The following is a 20079-nucleotide window of genomic DNA, read 5'->3' on the forward strand; positions in this document are numbered from 1 at the left end:
CTGTTGATTGGTTCAAAAAAATTTGGCCTGCGGCACAACGAAAAGTTACGGAGAAAGTTGTGCAGAATCTAATGGGAGGTGTCAAGAGGAAAGTCCGAGCGTTCTTCCGGAAAACGAAGTAAATGTTCAAACTCACGTTAATTTGGCCACATGTATGTTGATTGTCATTTATAAAAAATAAAATTATGAATTTGTTCGAAAATACACATTTTCTATTGAAAAACAGGTGTCCGCTTTCTTTAATGAACAGTCCTTAGGGGCTGTCCATGTGGGGTTCAGCCAATGACCATTTTGTATGGACAAATAAAAAAATTTGTATGGACTAATGACCACGCGGGGCGGGGGGGTGGTGGGTGGGGGGGTGGGTTTTGAAAAGTCCCAAAAAAATGACAACGTGGTTTATGGACAGCCCCTTAACATCTTTGGAGGGCTATTCCCATAAACCAGTTTGAACCAATATGTGTCATCCACAAAATTTCACATTTCTATCGTTTCTTTCCCTCTGTAAACACTTGCCTTCGTATTCTTCATACAGTGCCGCACATAAAACAGGTGGTATTTACTATGACAATTCAAGTAAGTGTCACTTCGTGACAGCATCTCATCTGTTCGAAAAAAGAAGTATCCCGTCTGCTGCAACCAACAGAATCTCTCCCTCAGCCTCCCCAGTTCCATCAAACATCTCTAGTTTTCGTTTGCCTACACAACCAACGGTCGGTGGTCGGTAGTTGGTTTGATGCCAGCAGCAGCGGTAGACTAAACAGCACCGGCCACCTCCCGATTCAGATCGGTACCTACCAGCAGACTGCTGGCTGACTGGGTTGGGTGAGACCAAGTCGTGAACGAGGGGCGCTGTCAGCCGTATCCGTGCCAGACAGACGACCGATTTGACCGCGTTTAAAGTGCTTATCTATATACCGTTTTGATTTTTTTTTCTTATTTATTATTCGTATACATTAGCATCGAGGGGATAGGGTTCCCAAGTTAGAATAATAGTTTCTTTTTATTGTTTTACGATTTAATTTCAGATTGTCAAGGTAAAACGTCTTGGAACCAAAAACCAAATATGCAAACAAAAATTGGCATTCGAACAAATCTGACGGATGAAGCTGAGTGGTGTGGACTCCAACTGTTCTGGTCATTCAAATAGATTCAGATTAACAGGATAAGACGCATTGGTGTAGGAAGTTTTGAGATGTGGGCTTTTGAAAACGCAAATAAGGGTCCAATTCGACCATTGTGACAGCCATGTTAAGATTCTGTGGAGTTTCTCCTTAAGCCATGTTCCTACACTGCAAATTTTGTTTGCTGGTATTCAGCAAACTTTGCTGATTTTTTTTGTGCTGATTTCATTCAGCAATACGATTTTACTGAGCATCAGCAATTTTTTTTAAACTTGCTGAACCATCCAGCAATTTTGACAGTTGATCAGCAACGTTGTGCTGAAATTCAGCAGAAACTTTGCTGAAATTCAGCAATTTATTCTGCTGATATTTTTTTTTGTGCTGGAAGCATTTCGAAAAATTTGGTGTGTAGGTAATTTACTAATCCACAAAATAGTTTCCTAATTCTTTCCACCTGGTTAGGCTGGAGCAAATTTTGAGTTCCTCTGATGTGAACTCCCTTCTTCGAAAATTTTCATCGGTTTCCATCAATAGGAAGTATTTTAATGAATATTGGCGGGAATTTGAAAATTTAAGGTAGAATATGAACCGTCCAGAATATGTCCTAACAAATCCGATGACCTTTGGGGTTTTGCTTAACAGTTAGGTTTTTTCTTTCACCAAATTTACTTATCATCATCCTCTCCCTTTGACAAGTCGACGGCAAAAAAGGACGTCTGATCTAGCCTTATTATGATTATCTCCATCTGGTAATCTTCTTTTTTTCTTTTTCTCTACTGCTCTTTTTATATAAAAGGTTCTTGATTTCATGGTAAGGTAAAAGCACTGGACTTCGCCACAGTGACTCCCGATTTCCAGCAGTGTTGCTAGTCTTCTTGGTAAAGTGGTCTTCGTCTAGAACACCATACCTACTTAATAAATTGGTAACCCTAATCTAGTCGGGTTTCGTTTGGCACACCGCGTTAGTTACTCGGAGAGTGGGTGGCTTTGAAACGGTGCAGTGGGGTAGCCCGGCGGATGATTTGCCGCTACTAGACGAAAGATTTGCAGCAACGAACGATGGAAGGTGAGAGAAGACGAAGGTATGTATTTGTTTGTTTTTATATTTTATAGCGTATTATATTATAACTGCGTTTGCCGTGGTCGGTCGTCGTGAGTGAGCTCTTCTTCAATTTGCGCAAGGTGAGAATGAGCTGAGCGGTGTGGACTGCGAATTAAAGTCTGAAAAAAAAACTGTCAGCAACACTCTGGGGTGGTGGTGGTAGGGTGGCAGACGAAAGTGGGTGCGTGGGATCGATCTGTGGGGCGGAGGCTGAACGTAGACTGGGGCGATTTAAATTGCCAGACGAAAAGTGATTCAAATCCGGCAAGAAATAGGTGCTAAGTAGGTTCGATTGACGCGCTGTGATTGTTATCCGAAATGTTGACCGCCGTCTCGAGTCTGGGCTGTGAGCACTGTTGCTGTTTGTTTGACAAAATGATCACTGTCTGGCGCGTGTGTTCTGGCTGAGGGAACTTACGATGACGCAACAGTTTTCAAGTTCAAACACTTATTGAACACGGTCATGAACTTAGATTTGAGCAATGTCTTACTTCAAGAGCTTCACTGATCATCGAACTTCAACAGTTCAAACAGTTCAAGCTACCATCGGGGAGAGGTATTGCTTGCCATATCTTGTAACGTTTTGTGTTTTTTAGTTATAATCAAGAAGAAAAATAAATAAAAAGACTAAAAGTTATTTAAATTTTTGTTTTGTATTTATGTTAACGATATTGAAATATTTCATTTGTTTGTAAAATCGGTCCATGCCTGTTACTTATAATCATGAATGTCATAGTATGTGTTAAAGCTTTCGTGTTATTAGCGCTTTTATAGCATGATTCGCATGGCGCTTACATACTTTTTGGCGGATTACAGTCGCACTGCATTTTTGTCGCCATGCATGAAAATCGCCATGCCGGAATAGTTGGCGCGATTCGGAATAATAGTTAGCAATTTCAATAGTGGGACTTTTGAAAAGCGGCACAGTTTCGAGGCGCAACCGACATTCAAACTTGGTCATTTCGCTACGAGTACGGCTGGAAAGCAGAAGTGCGCGAGTTAAGTCCAAGTCATTCGAAAGTTTTTCGAGAGTTTGAGTTGAGTTTAAGATTGAGTTGAAGTTAATTGAAGTTTATTACGGTGCAAGTTATTTTTGCAAATTAAAGGTAAAAGTAGTGAGTGAGTTTCTTAGTGTAAAAGTGATGTTAAACGTATTTGGTGTCTTTCTTTCACGTTTAGTGGACCGAGGTCCGAGATTTCGCGGTTTCTGCTGAATTTTTATTGAGTTATGGAACTATCTACGAAAAAAGGTAATTAAATTCTAATTAAAGTTAAAGTGCTTAAATCTAATAGTAGTTCCTGTTGGACGTGTAGCGCCCAGCGTTTTTTTTCGTACGGCTGGTTTTTGTGAATTTCATTCGGCAACTGTCATCGCCGAATCGGGGAACTTCTGGTGGAGTGTACCGCCATTACCGTCTGGATCTTCGCGACCCGTGTGCCCAGCAAAGGCCCGCCTCCAGAAGGCAGTCAAACGGAGGCGTGAGTGAAGTCGCTCGTCCATTATCGTAGCGAGGTTCTCCCGTCGGTCGCCAAAAGCCGAAGGTAAGGTCCCGTCCGTCAATCCCGTGGACCGGAGTACGAGAGGTGATTCGCTGAAGCGTGTCATCAATAGCACGCCACGAATCCGATCCAATTCCGGAAAGTAGGAAACGTACTATTCCCCGCTCGGTCATAGCAGGAATCTAAGTACGCGAAGCCGGGTCGCTGGGCTTTTAGTGCCTTCCTATTGACCGGAGGAGGATCCTCCCGGGTACAAGCGGCATCCGCCGTGTCCCTCTCGAGCGAAACGAATCGGAAGCTTCCAACCAGCCGCCACTCCCTCCGCACCGGTAATTCGGCCATACCGCACACGGGTCCTTCGTCGTCGCTGCGCGCCAAATCGCAGCACGGTCACGCCGGCAAACACCATTGTTGACCGCCATCTAGGAACGTCGAAGTCGTCGCGATCGTCGAGCTACGTCCCCCGTCACCGAGCATCGTATCGTCGAAAAACCTGCGCAGGTACGTGAAGAGCTTTTTTATACATGGCCATGTTTGCTCTTTTCCATCCCGTACGAATACCTTCCGTCCAATACGAATGAATTTCCTAGAATAAATAGTAGAAAGTTTGAAATTTCGTTTAGTTACGTTTAGTTCGTCGTTACGTTTCACATCGCTTAATTGAATAAACATACTTACTACCTTACGTTACGTTTTAGTCCCGTTACTTCGCTCGGATGAGTAAGAATCCCTTCGGTTTTCCCTAAGTATCTTTTAGCCTGTGAAAGAGTTGGAGTTAAATTTGCTTTCGAAGAAATTCTGCCGTTTACCAAGAACCGTTCAAAACCGTCCCTGAGTGAAATAGTCTCTTGCAAAGTCGGGCAAATTTCAACACGATCGGTGGTCTCTCTTTGAGAGTGGCGCTTAAGCCACCGTGCTTTTACCAAATCCGCAAGAATAGTTTACGAACGGTTACAATTTCGATATTCGAGGCAACAATGCTCCCCGAAACTGGGATTTGGTTTTGTACTTTGCGCCCAGCCACAGGTGACGATAATCATGTGGGATCCAATTAATGAAATAATTATTACTCACTGCTAGATTCAGAATACGTTCAATCCACGATAATATAAAGAAACGCACCCACGGATGCTGCCGAGCTACAGGGCAAGTATAGTTTCTACAATGAATTGCATGCCGCCCTGGATAATGTTCCAGATGGCGACATCAGTACTAGCATAGGCGACTTCAACGCAAATATCGGCTTTGGCAACACGGACTATGAACGTGTCATGAGACGTCATGGTCTTGGACAAATCGACCTCATCTGTAAATGCAGATGGAGCCTACAGATGTCCAGGATAAACGTAGCACTGACATCGCATCTGACCATCACCCTTCTCATCGGTGAGAACCTAGCAGCAAGGAAAGAACCGGACGACGATTCAACACACGCTGACTAGAAGATCCGCCTGAGCAGAAGGGCATACCTTACAAATACCATGCGAAGAGCGACATGTGCTCTAATACCTAAAATTGTTATTGCTGCGTTATTATACGAAATGTTATGAGAACATCACAATAACAGATGGAGGAATTTGGGCAGAGTTTGGTACTGATGTAGTATTTGTTGGTTTAGCAGTGAAAATAACCGAAGAACAAGATTTGCTGTTACATCATGAAAGTCATCGAACAAATGTAACATTCAATAACAAGAAATGTTATTAGTTTGTTATTCAATAACTTTGGAATAACAAATACAGCACTTGAAATCTTAGGTATGCATTCATTATTGAAATAACAAGACTTGTTATTTTCTGGGTGTTATTTATACAAAATTTTGGTATTCGTTTTTGTTATTTTGCCTCTTATTACAGCCTAATGAAGAGCATATCAAGGTATGGTAGTATTTAAGATTAATACCTTGATATGTTATTCACTTGATATTTTCTTCTGCTCGGGCGAACTTGGACCTCGAGCAGCGGATATTCCGTAAGGTGACTGCGTAGAAGAGCAGTGGACGGACATCATGAATGCGATTATTATAACCAGGAAGAAATACCTGGGTGAGCTGTGCACTCAACGAAGAGAGTTGATCAGTGCTGCAACCTGACGGAAGATAGAGTGGACAAAAACCAAAGCAGCCAAATACGAATCCCGTGAACGGTATTCGGCTCTATAAAAGAACGTCAAACGCTGCTGTCGACGGGCCTAGCGAGCGCGGATGGATTCCCTGGCTTACAAAGGGAAGGCAGCCGCGACAACCAGCGATATCTACCTCCTCTACAATATCTCACGACGCCTGAGTGGAGCAAGGATACATCCGAAGATGGCAGTGAAAGACGCTAGCCCGCCGACCCAATTGACAAGCTAAAACGTTGGTTTAAGCACTTTTGACAACGTCTTCAAGTTTCGACGTATGACCAACCATCATCATCTCGACATGAACCGCCTAGCGTACGGTGCATCACTCATGTTAATTCGGACACACCATCACTGCAGAGATCGATGCAGTCATCCGAAGCACGAGGTCCAACAAGGCTCCCGGAGTCGATCACATAGTAATAGAAATGTTCGAAGCTAATGCGGATAGCATCGGATCCGTGCATCAACTCTAGACTAACATTTTAAAGGGGCGTAACAACCATTGTGAATTTTTGCTTCTCCAGGTCTTCCTGAGTGTATTTCCAATTATTCATACAATCTCTTATTAGTAACAGATAGAGCAGTCTCCCCTCAATCTGATAACGGGATAAGTTTACATAAATTAATTGAGATACACCAAAAAGAGACGGTAGAAGCTGAGGTGTGCAGAGGTAGTTCTGCTCTTTCCACATGTTGGTCTAGTTACTATTCTATAATACCTGGGACATCGCGACTTTTCGGCCGACTGGATGCAGAGCGCCGTATCGAATATGTGGCTTCGTGGTCGTGCGGCTAGTGTCACCAAGCATTTAGTCGCATCGTGCTAGGAGCGCGGGTTCGATTCCCGCCGCAGCTGTCAGGAAAAGTTTTCGGCTGTGCCACTGGGCGTTGCATGCTAGTCCGTTGTCTAGTGTGGTGCTTCCTTCAAAGAGCGAATAGCTCACTGGAAGTACTAAACGTGTCCGTGTCTTTTAAAATTCTCCTCGGCTATAACCAATGTCCGCACATACCGCAGTGCAAATACAGATCCGGATCACTACCTAGTCGCTGTATGCATGTGCTCAAAACTTTCGACAGTTATCTACGCTAGAAGATGGCTGGAGGGACACCCAATCCGCGATTGGTAGTACCTCGGCTGCAGCACTAGCCTTCGCGACTCCGAATCACAAAAACGACTGGTACGAGGGCGAAAGAGGCACGTTAAAGATAGGTGCGGAACAAGCAGAACTCAGTCTTCCACACAGAAAAAAATAATCATGTAAAATTCAGTGAGAAATCATGCACATAAAGGGAATGCTAGAGTTAGTACATATTTACATGGTATATCATGTAAAATTACGTTACAATCGTGTAAAATTCCGCTAAAAGTCGCGTAACCAGTTGGAGTCCATGATGATTTACGCCATGGTTGGCGGAAGTTTACACGATGGTAATGTAATTTGACATTATACCTCATGTAAAAGTGCGCTAACTCTAGCATTCCCTTTATGCGCATGATTACTCGCTGAATTTTAATTACATATTTTTTTCTGTGCAGAGGAAGAAGCGCCAGCAGGAAGAACAAGATCGCGACGCGATGGAAGAGCTGTACCGTGCTAAGTACACTCGGAAGTTCTACTAGAAACTGAACCGCTCGCGCAGACGCGTCGTGCCACAACCCGACATGTGCCGAGACACTCACGGGAAACTTCTTATGAACGAGCGTGAGGTGGTCAAGAGATGGCGCCAGCATTACGATGAATGGCTACATTGCAAGCATCGAAGGTGGCATGGTAACAGATCTAGGAGCACGTGCGCAGGACCAAAGATTTTCAACCCCTGACCTCCAAAAGATTGAGGAGGAGGTTGGCTGGTTTAAAAATAACAAAGTCGTTGAAGCAAATCAACTACCAAGCGAGCTTTTAAAATACGGTGGAGAAGCACTGGTGAAAGTACTTTACTGCGTCATTACCAAGATTTGGACCAAGAAATGGATGGAAGGTATCGTGTGTCCCATCTACAAAAAGGGCGACAAGTTGGATTGCGGGAACTATCGCGGGAACTATCGTTGCTATCTGGCATCACTGTCGATTATTGTTGATTGTTTAGTTTTATTTGCGATAATTATTTCTGTTGTTTTTACTGTTAAATCGTGTTTCCGTTGATTGTGTTTTTTATACCTGTGAATTACGCACGTCCAGGAACGTCAAGAGACCGGAATACACTTCAGTTCTAGAAGCACTGCAAGGGGAATCCAGTTTCCATCCAGCCGTTCTTGCTGCACGAGACCGATAGCACCAGCTATATATCAGTTTTTCACTTCGTTGGATACTATCACTAGGCGAAGATGAGCAAAGCAGACATGGACCCAAAACATTGTGGGGAATGCTCTCTCATCATCAATGAGTTGGAACCAATACTATGTGGCTTTTGCGATACGTTTTTTCATATAAGCCAACAATGCTGCGGTTTCAACAGTCGAGCAAACAGAGACCTGTTTTCGAATGGAAAAGCAATGTATATCTGCCCCAAATGCAGAGATACACTTCAAGGCCGTAGCGTTTGTTCGTATCTCCAAGAGACGATGACATCTCAACCGTCTTCCCCGGTAGATTTGAATTTGTTATCGAATCAAGTGCAGAAACTGACCAGCCTGGTTGAAGCTCTGACCAAGAAAGTTGAGGGCATCGATAAGGAGCACGCATCGGTTAGATCGGTCAGTACACCGCAATGGCCTAAACCTGGTGTCAAACGTCGCCGTGGGAATAATGGTCAAACCGTCCAGGTCGTCGCAGTCGCTGAACGCGGGACAAAAACAGTCGATTTGTCTGATCTTTCTGTTCCGTACATCGTACCACCTCCGCAACCCCCGAAGTTTTGGCTTTACTTGTCAGGATTTCAGCCTCTGGTAAAGGTAGAGGATGTGCAGAAAATAGTTGCTCGTTGTTTGGATGTGCCTGACTCTTTCGACGTTGTGCGTCTAGTTGCCAAGGATGCCGATATTGCCAAGCTAAGTTACGTCTCCTTCAAGGTCGGTTTGCACCCTGACCACCGCGAGCATGCACTAAACGCGTCAACATGGCCGGCTGGAGTCTTGTTCCGGGAATTTGAGCAGCAACCCGGCAGACGTCGTCCAGATAAGGCCGCTGTAGAGATCCCTTTGGACAACGCCATGGAAGTGAATCAAGCTTAGGACGTCGTTTTGTGGAAGGTGGAGACCATCAGGTCTCCACCAGAGGCGAGTATTTAGTTTTAATTCCTGACGATCCCGCACCAAATTGCTATCCGTTGCAGCCAACTACTGACGGTGATGGAACAACGCTCAATGTTTTACAACTCAACGGTCAAGCGCCGTACGGAACAGCGTACATTCAGAGAGAGAATGCTGGGTATAACAACGAAACAATGCGACATTTGGAGGACGGCGGAGGTGCGTGCACCTCCGTCAGAGGCGAGTATTTTCCTGCTGAACTTCCCGAGAATGGTTCACCGTTAGTGCAATCGTTTCAGCCCTCGCATGACACTCATGAGATGCACGTGTACTTTCAAAACGTCCGCGGACTTCGCACTAAGGCTAATGAGCTTTTCCTAGCCGTAGATGGGAGCGAATACGATGTAATCGTTCTCGTCGAAACCAACCTAGATTCAACCATGACGTCTGCACAACTATTTGGCGAAAACTATGTTGTCTATAGAAGAGATCGCGATACGACTAACAGCCTAAAGAAGTGTGGAGGAGGTGTCCTCATTGCTGTTCATCGCAAGCTACCCTCTTCGCCGATCTGTGCCATAGGGGACCTCGAGCTGGTGCTGGCCCGTGTCCATATTGAAGATTTGTATTTGTTCATTTGCGCCGGATACATCCCTCCCGAGATGCGTTCTAATTCCCCGTTTGTCAAACGCTTTGCTGACGCTATTTGTGATAGTCTGCATCCCGCGGGCAACGACGATTTGATCGTTGTTTGTGGCGACTTCAACCAAGCCTACCTAGTGTGGAAGCAGGACGGGTTCTCTTTTGCTACTGCTGACCCCGCCAGTGTTGGTCCGGCTAGTGCATGTTTATTAGACAACATGGCGGTGATGAATTTGAACCAGTTCTGCTGCGTGACGAATCCTTGGAATCATATCCTGGATTTGGTGTTTGCGAACACGGATTCCTGTATTACAGCCGAAGCCGCAGTTCCTCTGGTAAAGATTGACCGCCCTCACCCTCCGTTAGAAATAACATTAAGTGTCTGTGGCAGCGAACCTTTATACGAGCACGAAGATACTCCTTCGTTGGACTTCAAACGCATTGATTTTGCCTCGTTGAACAACTTTCTAGCTCTCGTTGATTGGGCTGAAGTTTTAACTTGCTCGGATGTTAACATTGCTGTACAGAACTTCACGGATACCATCACGAATTGGTTGTCATTGAATGTTCCGAAGATGCGATCACCGGCAAAACCACCATGGGGGAACGCACGTCTTCGCACACTCAAGCGCGCGAAAAATGCATGTCAGCGTCATTATCGGAAACTACGAACGCCAGTTTTCAAACAACGCTTCCAAACAGCAAGTAATGCTTATAAATCGCTAAACAGTGCTCTATACATGCAATATGTCGACAAAATGCAAAATAGCCTTCGTCGTAACCCCAAACGGTTCTGGAATTTTGTCAACTCAAAGCGGAAGCAAAACGATGGCGTGCCTGCCACGATATTTTTAAACGACGATGTTGCCTCGATCGCTTCAGAGAAGTGCAATCTTTTCGCTAAGCAATTTACCAGCGTTTTTAATGTAGATCGAGCACCGCCCGTCGATGCTACAATAGCAACTGCGGCTGTTCCCGACAGCTATTGCAATATTGACGTTCCATTCGTGACTGAAGAAATGCTACGCAAAGCCGTGAAGAAATTAAAATCATCCACGGCTCCAGGACCAGATAGAATACCCGCTATTGTTTTAAAGAATTGCACTGATGTCCTTGCCATTCCACTGTGCAAAATTTTCAACCTGTCGTTGCAGCAGAAGAAATTTCCCGAGTTGTGGAAACAATCGTTCATGTTTCCAGTATACAAGAACGGTGACAAGCGAGATGTTCGAAACTACCGCGGAATCACGTCATTATGTGCTGGTTCAAAGTTGTTCGAGACTATAATGAATGATTGCCTATTCTCCCAAACGAAAATGTACATTTCCACCGATCAACATGGATTTTATCCCGGCAGGTCAGTGACGACCAACCTCCTCTCCTTCACTACTGATTGTATTAACCATTTAGAAAATGGAAAGCAGGTTGATGCAATTTACACAGATCTGAAGGCAGCTTTCGACAAAATTGACCATTGTATTCTATTACGCAAGCTGGCGAAACTGGGTGCATCATCCGCCATGGTGACCTGGCTAGAATCTTACTTATGTGGTAGGAGACTCTGCGTCAAGTTAGGATCGTATACTTCATTCTGGTTCACGAACCCATCGGGCGTACCGCAAGGGAGCAATCTCGGGCCTCTCCTATTTGCACTCTATTTCAATGACGTTGCTGCTCTACTGGGTGTTGGCTGTAGGCTCATTTACGCTGATGACCTTAAGATCTACGTTGTCATCGAAAGTCCGGCGGATTGCGAACGACTGCAGATGTTGCTGGATATATTTGTCAAATGGTGTGGAGAAAATCGCATGACGCTCAGCATTAGTAAATGTCAAGTTATAACATTTCACCGTTCTGCCAATCCTATCCACATGGACTATAAAATCGGCGATACAACTGTTCAGCGCGTTAAGCAAGTGAAAGACTTGGGAATACTGCTTGATACCAAACTAACTTTCAACGAACACCGTGCTGAGATCATCGATCGCGCCAATCGACAGCTAGGATTCATCATGCGTATTGCCAAAGACTTCACCGACATTCATTGCCTCAAAACGCTGTACTGCTACCTTGGAGGGACCGTGCCCATCTCCCGCCATACGTTAACCGCTGCGGCTTGGTAGGCATTGAAACTCTAGAGCGTCGTCGGACCATCCAACAAGCAGTGACTGTGGCAAAAATCCTCAATTGTGAAATAGACTGCCCAACCCTCCTTGCACAGCTGCCGTTAAACGCTCCTACTAGGATTCAACGTTGGACTCTTGACCGTATGCTTGCGATACCATTTCACCGTTCACAGTTTGGCTTCTATGAACCTCTTTCCGCTATGGTAAGAGCTTTTAACGACGTGGCCAATCTCTTTGAATTCGGGATTTCTTCAGTAGAATTCAGACGGAAAATTATTGTTTCAGCACGTACTGTAAATGTCAATTAGTTTAGTATACATTCATTAAGACCTAAGTCAGATGGATTAAATAAAATAATAATAATAATAATAATTACACTACTAAGTGCTGCCTACAAGATACTCTCTCCAATTTTATGACGCCGTCTATCACCGTTTGCAATAGAGTTCGTACCGGGAGACTTTTTCGGCTTTCAGTCTTTAGAGCGGTCGGAACTAAAGCATGTTTTCTACGTCCGACGTTTCGATTGTGTCGACCGCTCGTGTGAACGCGCCACAACGGACCAAATGTTCGCCATCCGCCAGGTGTTGCAGAAATGCCGCGAATACAACGTGCCCACATATCACTTGTTCAACGATTTCAAATAGACGTATGATACAATCGATCGAGAACAGCTATGGCAGTATATGCACGAATGCGGATTCCCGGATAAACTGATACGATTGATCAAGGCGACGATGGATAGAGTGATGTGCGTAGTTCGAGTATCAGGACCACTCTCGAGTCCCTTCGAACTTCGAATCTCGCAAATTTGAGACGATGGCGGAAACGTACATCCGACTAAAGAGTGAAGCCAGGTGAGATCAGATTAGTCATTTATGTGTCGAAGACAAAGTACATGAAGGCAAAGGGCTCCAGGGAGGAATCACTGCACCCGACACCCCAATTTGTTATTCACGGTGATGGGTTCGAGGCGGTAGAAGAATTTGTTAACTTGGGGTCACGCCAAAAACGACACCAGCAGAGAAATTCAGAGACGCATTGTGGCAGGAAGTCGAGCTTACTTTGGACTCCGCAGAACTCTACGATCGAACAAAGTTCGGCGTCATACGAAGTTAACTGTCTACAAAACGCTGATTAAACTGGTAGTCCTCTGTGGGTACGAAGCATGGACTCTGCGTGCAGAGGAACAACGCGCCCTCGGAATTTTCGAACGGAAGGTGTTGCGTACCATCTACGGCGGAATGCAGATGAAAATGGGGCTTGGAGAAGACGAATGAACCACGAGCTGCATCAGCTGTTGAGAGAATCAACCATCGTCCACACCGCGAAAATTGGGAGGTTACAGTGGGTGGGCAACCCGACTAGAATTGTTCTTGGAGTCATCCGACCGGTACAAGAAGACGGGGTGCGTAACAAGCTAGGTGGGTCGATCAAGTGGAGGACGACCTTCCGCAGAGTGCGGAACTGAGACACACAGCCATGGACCGAGTAGAATGGAGACGATTCCTACGTACAGCAGAGGACACTCAGACCTTAGTCTGACTGGAAAGGTAAGTAAGCACTGCTTCGGCGAGTTTACGAAATATATGGAAGGTGGATTGGCCACATACTACGAAAGGGTAGAGACGAAATCTGCAAGCAAGCGCTGGAATGGAATTAGGCAGGACATCGCAGCAGAGGCAGTCTCAGTGGGCTCGTGGCGATGAAGCCTTAACAAGGAATCAAGGAAATCGATAGGAATCTCACCTGAGCCCAGGTCAAGGCTAAAGCGAGCAGCCACCCAGGATTGAGATCTTTTTCGTTGGCCCTATGCCCCCCAGTGGTGCTCAGGGCACATGAGTGAGTGAGCGAATAATACAATGTTCAAGATTTTTTCCACGTTGACATCTAACATTGGCTAGATCTTGTACTCTATTGAGTAAAACTGGTCAATAGAAAATGTTACCGAAACGAATGAGAACTTAAGAATCCGTTTTTGAGTTATTCCTCCCAAGACTGAAAGCCTAAACTTCCAAGCATAGTTTCTTAGGGCCGATTTCTTCACCCTGGCTTAAGCGTTAAGCCAGGTTTAACGATATGGGTGAGCCTGGCTTACTGGTTAAGCCGAGGTGAAGAAATCGGCCCTTAGTGTGATAAATTAACTATCAATTTGATCGCGATGTATGCTTTCTGTGTATTGGTAACATTATGTCGATAAAAAGTGAGCAAAACGTGTAACTGGATGTATATTGATGAATAGTGTGCTTATCTAGAATTTTCGTTCCAATTTGCAAACATAACTGCCGGTAGCAATTACAATTATTAAAACACGAGCCCCGTTGCACAATTGATATGTACCGCTACCGCTAACAACAGCAAGAGTTCCGCACTGTCACTTGGCTGGCTCACAATGCAATGATTTCTAAACCCGCCGCCGGCAGCAGCGATTTTGAGCGAGCGCACCGGGCCGTGTCAGCCTGGGCTGGCCAGGATTTGCATAAATTAATGATGATGAATTGAGTCGATGATTTATGGGCGCTCGTTATTATTTATGGCACTTCGCCTAGTATGTGTGGTGTAATGTGTCACGCGCTCTAGTGTCCGAATAAGCACCATCAACTCCAAAGTGTTGAATGGCGTTCGTTGCTAGGCCAGGCAGCCAGCCGGGCGACTCGACTGGCCGGTCCCGGGTGTGATCGGTGATTTATTAGCCTGTAGGCAGACCACACGACTATGGAGCACAACAGTGGACAATGGTGTCGACATCTCCCAAGAGTAATCTCCCAATTGCTGCTGCTATTTCTGATGCTTCGAGCCTATGCAGCGTAGATAACCTAGATGATAACGTGATCTCTAGGGAATGCAGTGACCTTCTCCAGTGAATTTGCAATTTGTGGACTCTCGCACATGATATTGACAATATACACTTTTTACATGCAACTTTCAAGTATCCGAATACGTAAGATCTAAACCTCAACTATGTATTTCTTTTCGTCCTGCTTTTATAGTCAACAAAATAACTAAAATCCCCAGCATCGTTTTGTAAAAGACAAACGTTCCCATTAATTATCGGAATGATTGCCGTCCAATTCATCGGATTTGACCTCCGTCGTCGGGGCTCCGGCTCAGACTGCATAACAATTGAGAGCAATTTCAATTTCCACCGCGGTCTGATTGAGTTTAATCCTATTACAGTACGACCAAAACCATCTTTGCCGTCGTCCTCGTCGCCGTCGTTCACAATCTGATTGCGATTGACATCGAGAACATTGCTGGTGCTTCAAAAGAAACGCTGCTTGTTGAATGGTCGGTCTAAAATTGTTTGAAAGGACAAAAAGCGGACGACGCCACCTACTGAGGAAAGTAAGAAGAACGAATTAGTGCTTTTCCCTTTTCCAATGACGATGGTAATGAATCGGTTATTTATCGCAGTCCAATTTGACGCAATTTCCGAGAAACATGCTCAGTTAGTTGCCGTCAAAGGAATCATCATTATCGACTTCGTTATCGTCTGATATTGTTCACGTATGGTGGGAAGTTAGTGCTTCTTTTATTGACGAACGGTTTGATGGTGAATATCACATGTTTCGGTAGACCTACTCAGACTGATGAGGTAGCAGATGTAATTTAAAAAGTGGATGGCAATGATGCTACCGTATGAACACGAGATAAAAAGCTTTGATCTGCTATCGGCACAGACTTGTCTACGCATGTGATGAAAATTGATCAGCTCAGTTCCAGGAATTATCAAATATCAAATAAACAAAAATATCACTGTAGTATTAAGTACATATTAGACAATTATTGAAAGTGTGGAGTGGACCTGGAATCGAACCCCACTCTTTACAAATTCTCAAAATGTGAGTATTGGTTCCAGATGCGATGTAAAGCCGTTAAAGAGAATTCAAGCCACGAGATTGAATTCTCTTTAAACCGTTAACGCCCAAGGTGTCTCACAATTTGAATCTCCCTAAAAACAGTCCAGTTGCATTAAAATAAACATGATTGTAGGAAAAAAAAAAAATGAATGTCTAGTTCCAAAACAAATCTTCAATGTTGGTCTTCATCAAAAAACTTAAATTTCAGTGACACAGTGTGTGTTAAATTAATCAGTTGAGAAACGTCATTGTTACAAAATGATCACTTGTTTTGGTCAGCGCTTCAATCAACTAAGCCACAGAACAAGTAACGATTCTGAGGAGTAGAAAGTCAAACTGGGTTTGCAGTCGGACCTGTGATGTTCGTGTGGGAAAATGTCAAATAGAGGTAAGTGACATTTTAACAAACGAACACTAGCGCGATGTTTTCCTCACACAAAAATGCACGCCAATTCAAAGGCTACTCAGATTGCATATGGAAATATTACCCAATCGAACTGGGTAAAACGGGTAAATAATGATAAATCTAACATCCGGGGTGAGAGTGCAAATGTTTTCCTCACAGTTTCACAACTACATCTACAAAAAAGCACGCATACATTTGGACGTGATTACCTCTACATAGAGCCAGTAACCGCTATTTCCAGTAGGTACCGTAATCCGCGGTCAAATTGATCACTTTAAAACAACTTTTGCGGATAACGTCAGTGCCAATTAAAATATTACCAAAAGAATTTCTGTAAAACCAGTACCCAGTGAATCTCCATGGAACCATGTGACAGAATTTTGTTCAACAAATTTAAACGTTATGTTAAATAACTCCAAATATCAAAAAATTGAAAATGCCACTTTGGGGCGAAATTGATCAGTGTAAAATTAAGCATCGGTTAGGTACTTTTCTAATCCCTCACTATGGCTATATGAGCGCAAAATATGGGTCATAAACGAAACGTACTGGCATCATGAAAAATCACATTTATCGCGAAATCACGACTTAGGGTCTTGTACCATTTGGGCAGGTTTCCTATTTTGGGCATTCGCCGCTATAACTAAGTCAATTTCAAACCGATTGATTCGAAATTTTGTCCCGAGTTAGGCACGTACAGTATCTAACTCTGTATAAAAATTCAAATCAATCGGTTTGAAATTGACTTAGTTATAGCGACAAGTGCCCAAAATAGGTACACCTGCCCAAATGGTACAATACCCTATTTAGCCAGTTTTCGGTACAGATTTTTTTCTCGTATTTCAAAACGGTAATGACGATAGGGTAAGGGTATGCGGTATACCGAATTGTTTCGCCCATGACACCTCGAAACGAAATTCCGCGGAATTCCACGGAGCTAGGCAACTAAGTGAAATTTATTATTTTAAATTTCGTTTCGTTTCGTCAAATTCTAAAAATTTCGCCTCCTAAAAATACATTCTGACGAAATAAAACGGAATTCCGCGGAATTGCTCATTAATTTCGGAAACAAATGTATAGTACAAAATGTTCATTGTTGGAAAATCTCGCACATCTAAAGTTACTTAAAATATCTTGAGTATACACTATGTATTGGACCTGCCATAAAATAAATGTAATTGCTGAATAGCTATGCTTGGAACGCACGAGGGATACTTTGGAAATAATTGATTACAGTTTTTTGTGATTCTTTTGAAAATTTCAAATATTGCTCCTGTCTTCATACCGGATTACTGACAGAAAATTTTAGTAGAAGTGATAAAGACTGCAATCGATAAAATTTGGACATAGAAAATAATACACTAAAACCTCTTTTTATGCATGTTTTTTTTTATGCACTTTTAATTTATGCACCTTTTTTTATGCCCTGCATAAAAAGAGGGAGAGCTACTCAGAACCAATATTGTGCATAGAATATTTAATAATGACAGGAACTATTGCAACGGCGACCGGGGGGTGTTTACAGATGAGAGCAAAGGAAGGTTACAGGTTAGTTTTTGGGTGTTTCCGAAGGTCTCATGTGCGTTACATGGTCTCCGAGTGGGTCTTAAGGGGATTTCGGAGTCATTTCAGGAGTCTCAGAGCATTTTAGGCTGGTTTCAAAGCCGTTATGAAGGCGTTTTTAGGGGTTTTGGTTTAGGAGGACATTTCAAGATGTTCCAGATCATTTTCGGCGTGATTCAGAGGCGTTACGGAAGCGTTACGGAGGAGTTTTCAGGGTGTTAGGAGCTTCTCAGGTGCGTTACATGGGGTCCGAGGGGGTTTAAGGGGGATTTCGGAGGCATTTCATAATGTTTCAGATCATTTTCGGCGTGATTCAGAGGCGTTACGGAAGCGTTACGGAGGAGTTTTCGGGGTGTTTGGAGCCTCTCAGGTGCGTTACATGGGGTCCGAGGGGGTTTAAGGGGGATTTCGGAGGCATTTCAAAATGTTTAAGAGCATTTTCGGCATGATTCAGAAGCGTTACGGAGGAGTTTTCAGGGTATTCGGAGCCTCTCAGGTGCGTTACATGGGGTCCGAAGGGGTTTAAGGGGGATTTCGGAGGCATTTCAAAATGTTTCAGAGCATTTTCGGCGTGATTCAGAGGCGTTACGGAAGCGTTACGAAGGAGTTTTCTGGGTGTTCGGAGCCTCTCAGGTGCGTTACATGGGGTCCGAGGGGGTTTAAGGGGGATTTTGGAGCCATTTCAAGACGTTTCAGAGCATTTTCGGCGTGATTCAGAGGCGTTACGGAAGCGTTACGGAGGAGTTTTCGGGGTGTTTGGAGCCTCTAAGGTGCGTTACATGGGGTCCGAGGGGGTTTAAGGGGGATTTCGGAGGCATTTCAAGACGTTTCAGAGCATTTTCGGCGTGATTCAGAGGCGTTACGGAAGCGTTACGGAGGAGTTTTCGGGGTGTTCGGAGCCTCTCAGGTGCGTTACATGGGGTCCGAGGGGATTTTAGGGGGATTTCGGAGGTATTTCAAGACGTTTCAGAGCATTTTCGGTGGGATGCAAAGGCGTTACTTAAGCGTTACGAGGAGTTTTCGTAGGGTTCGGAGCCTCTCAGGTGCGTTACATGGGGTCCGAGGAAGTTTAAGGGGGATTTTGGAGGCATTTCAAGACGTTTCAGAGCATTTTCGGCGGGATGCAGAGGCGTTACTTAAGCGTTACGAGGAGTTTTCGTGGGGTTCGGAGCCTCTCAGGTGCGTTACATGGGGTCCGAGGGGGTTTAAGGGGGATTTTGGAGGCATTTCAAGACGTTTCAGAGCATTTTCGGGGGATTCAGAGGCGTTACGGTAGCGTTACGGAGAAGTTCTATGGGGTTTCGAAGCCTCTCAGGTGCGTTACATGGGGTCGCCGGGGGGTTCAAGGGGGATTTTTGAGGCATTTCAGGAAATTTTAGAACAGACTCCGAAATACCTTAAATCGCCCTCAAACCCCATGCAGCGCCCTTTAAAGTCTCCTGAGATCCCTTGAATTGTCCCTAAAGCCCCTTGGAACGCCCCTGAAACTCACTATTACTATTACTATACTATTGAAATACCCCAGAATTCTCCGTAATCCCATGAAAACACCAAAAAATCTTGACAGAACACCCTTGTAAGGCTCCTCAAACCCCCCGAAAAACCCCTTAAAACGCCCCTGAAGCCCCTTGGAACCCCCTTTTAGGGCTCTCTGGGAACATTCTGAAAACCCCCTTAGCCCCACCTCATCTGCCCAGGAGCAAGATCTGTTCTCGCAAACTAGATTTTCTAATTGAAGCCCAAACTTAATTTATGCATAAATTTCCCTCTTTTTATGCACATTTTTAATTTATGCACATTTTTAATTTATGCAGTCCCAGCCATGTGCATAAAAAGAGGTTCCAGTGTATATAACTTTTGTTAGTGTTCACAAAAATGGCTAATTTTTTGATCACAAATAGTATATCATGTTTAGCTAATACCATAAAACTTTTATCAAAATCGGTTGAGTATTGGCTGGGATATCATTGAAACAAGCAACTTGGCATTTGAGAATCTTGGGCAAACAAGCTTTTATTAAATTATAACTTTTTTGCCGTTTCAACTCTGGAGCCAAAAAATACTGAACCGATTGCAATGAAAATTATTCTGTATGCGAAGTATATATGTATAAATATTGTGTGAAAATTTCATAAGATTCGTCCTAGCCATATAAAAGTTGTAGCCGTATATGTGGCACAAAGTCGTAATTGGCAAAATGTTTTTGTATTGTGACATTCAAACAGTTTTAATGTTTGAAGTTTTCAAGCAATATGGCTCAAGAATTGGCCAAAATCAGTTTTATAAAGGTTTTATAGTATCACATTTTGATAAGAATCTTGACAGCAGGGATGCCAGATGATTTTTTTTTTTAAATCTGTACTGCCGTGTGCAGCATAGTTGTCCCATGTTAATAGCGATTCCCATAGAACATGGGACAACTATGCTGCACACGGCAGTGTA

The sequence above is a fragment of the Aedes albopictus genome, chromosome 2 (assembly GCF_035046485.1).
Source record: "Aedes albopictus strain Foshan chromosome 2, AalbF5, whole genome shotgun sequence".
Classification (NCBI taxonomy): Eukaryota; Metazoa; Arthropoda; class Insecta; order Diptera; family Culicidae; genus Aedes; species Aedes albopictus.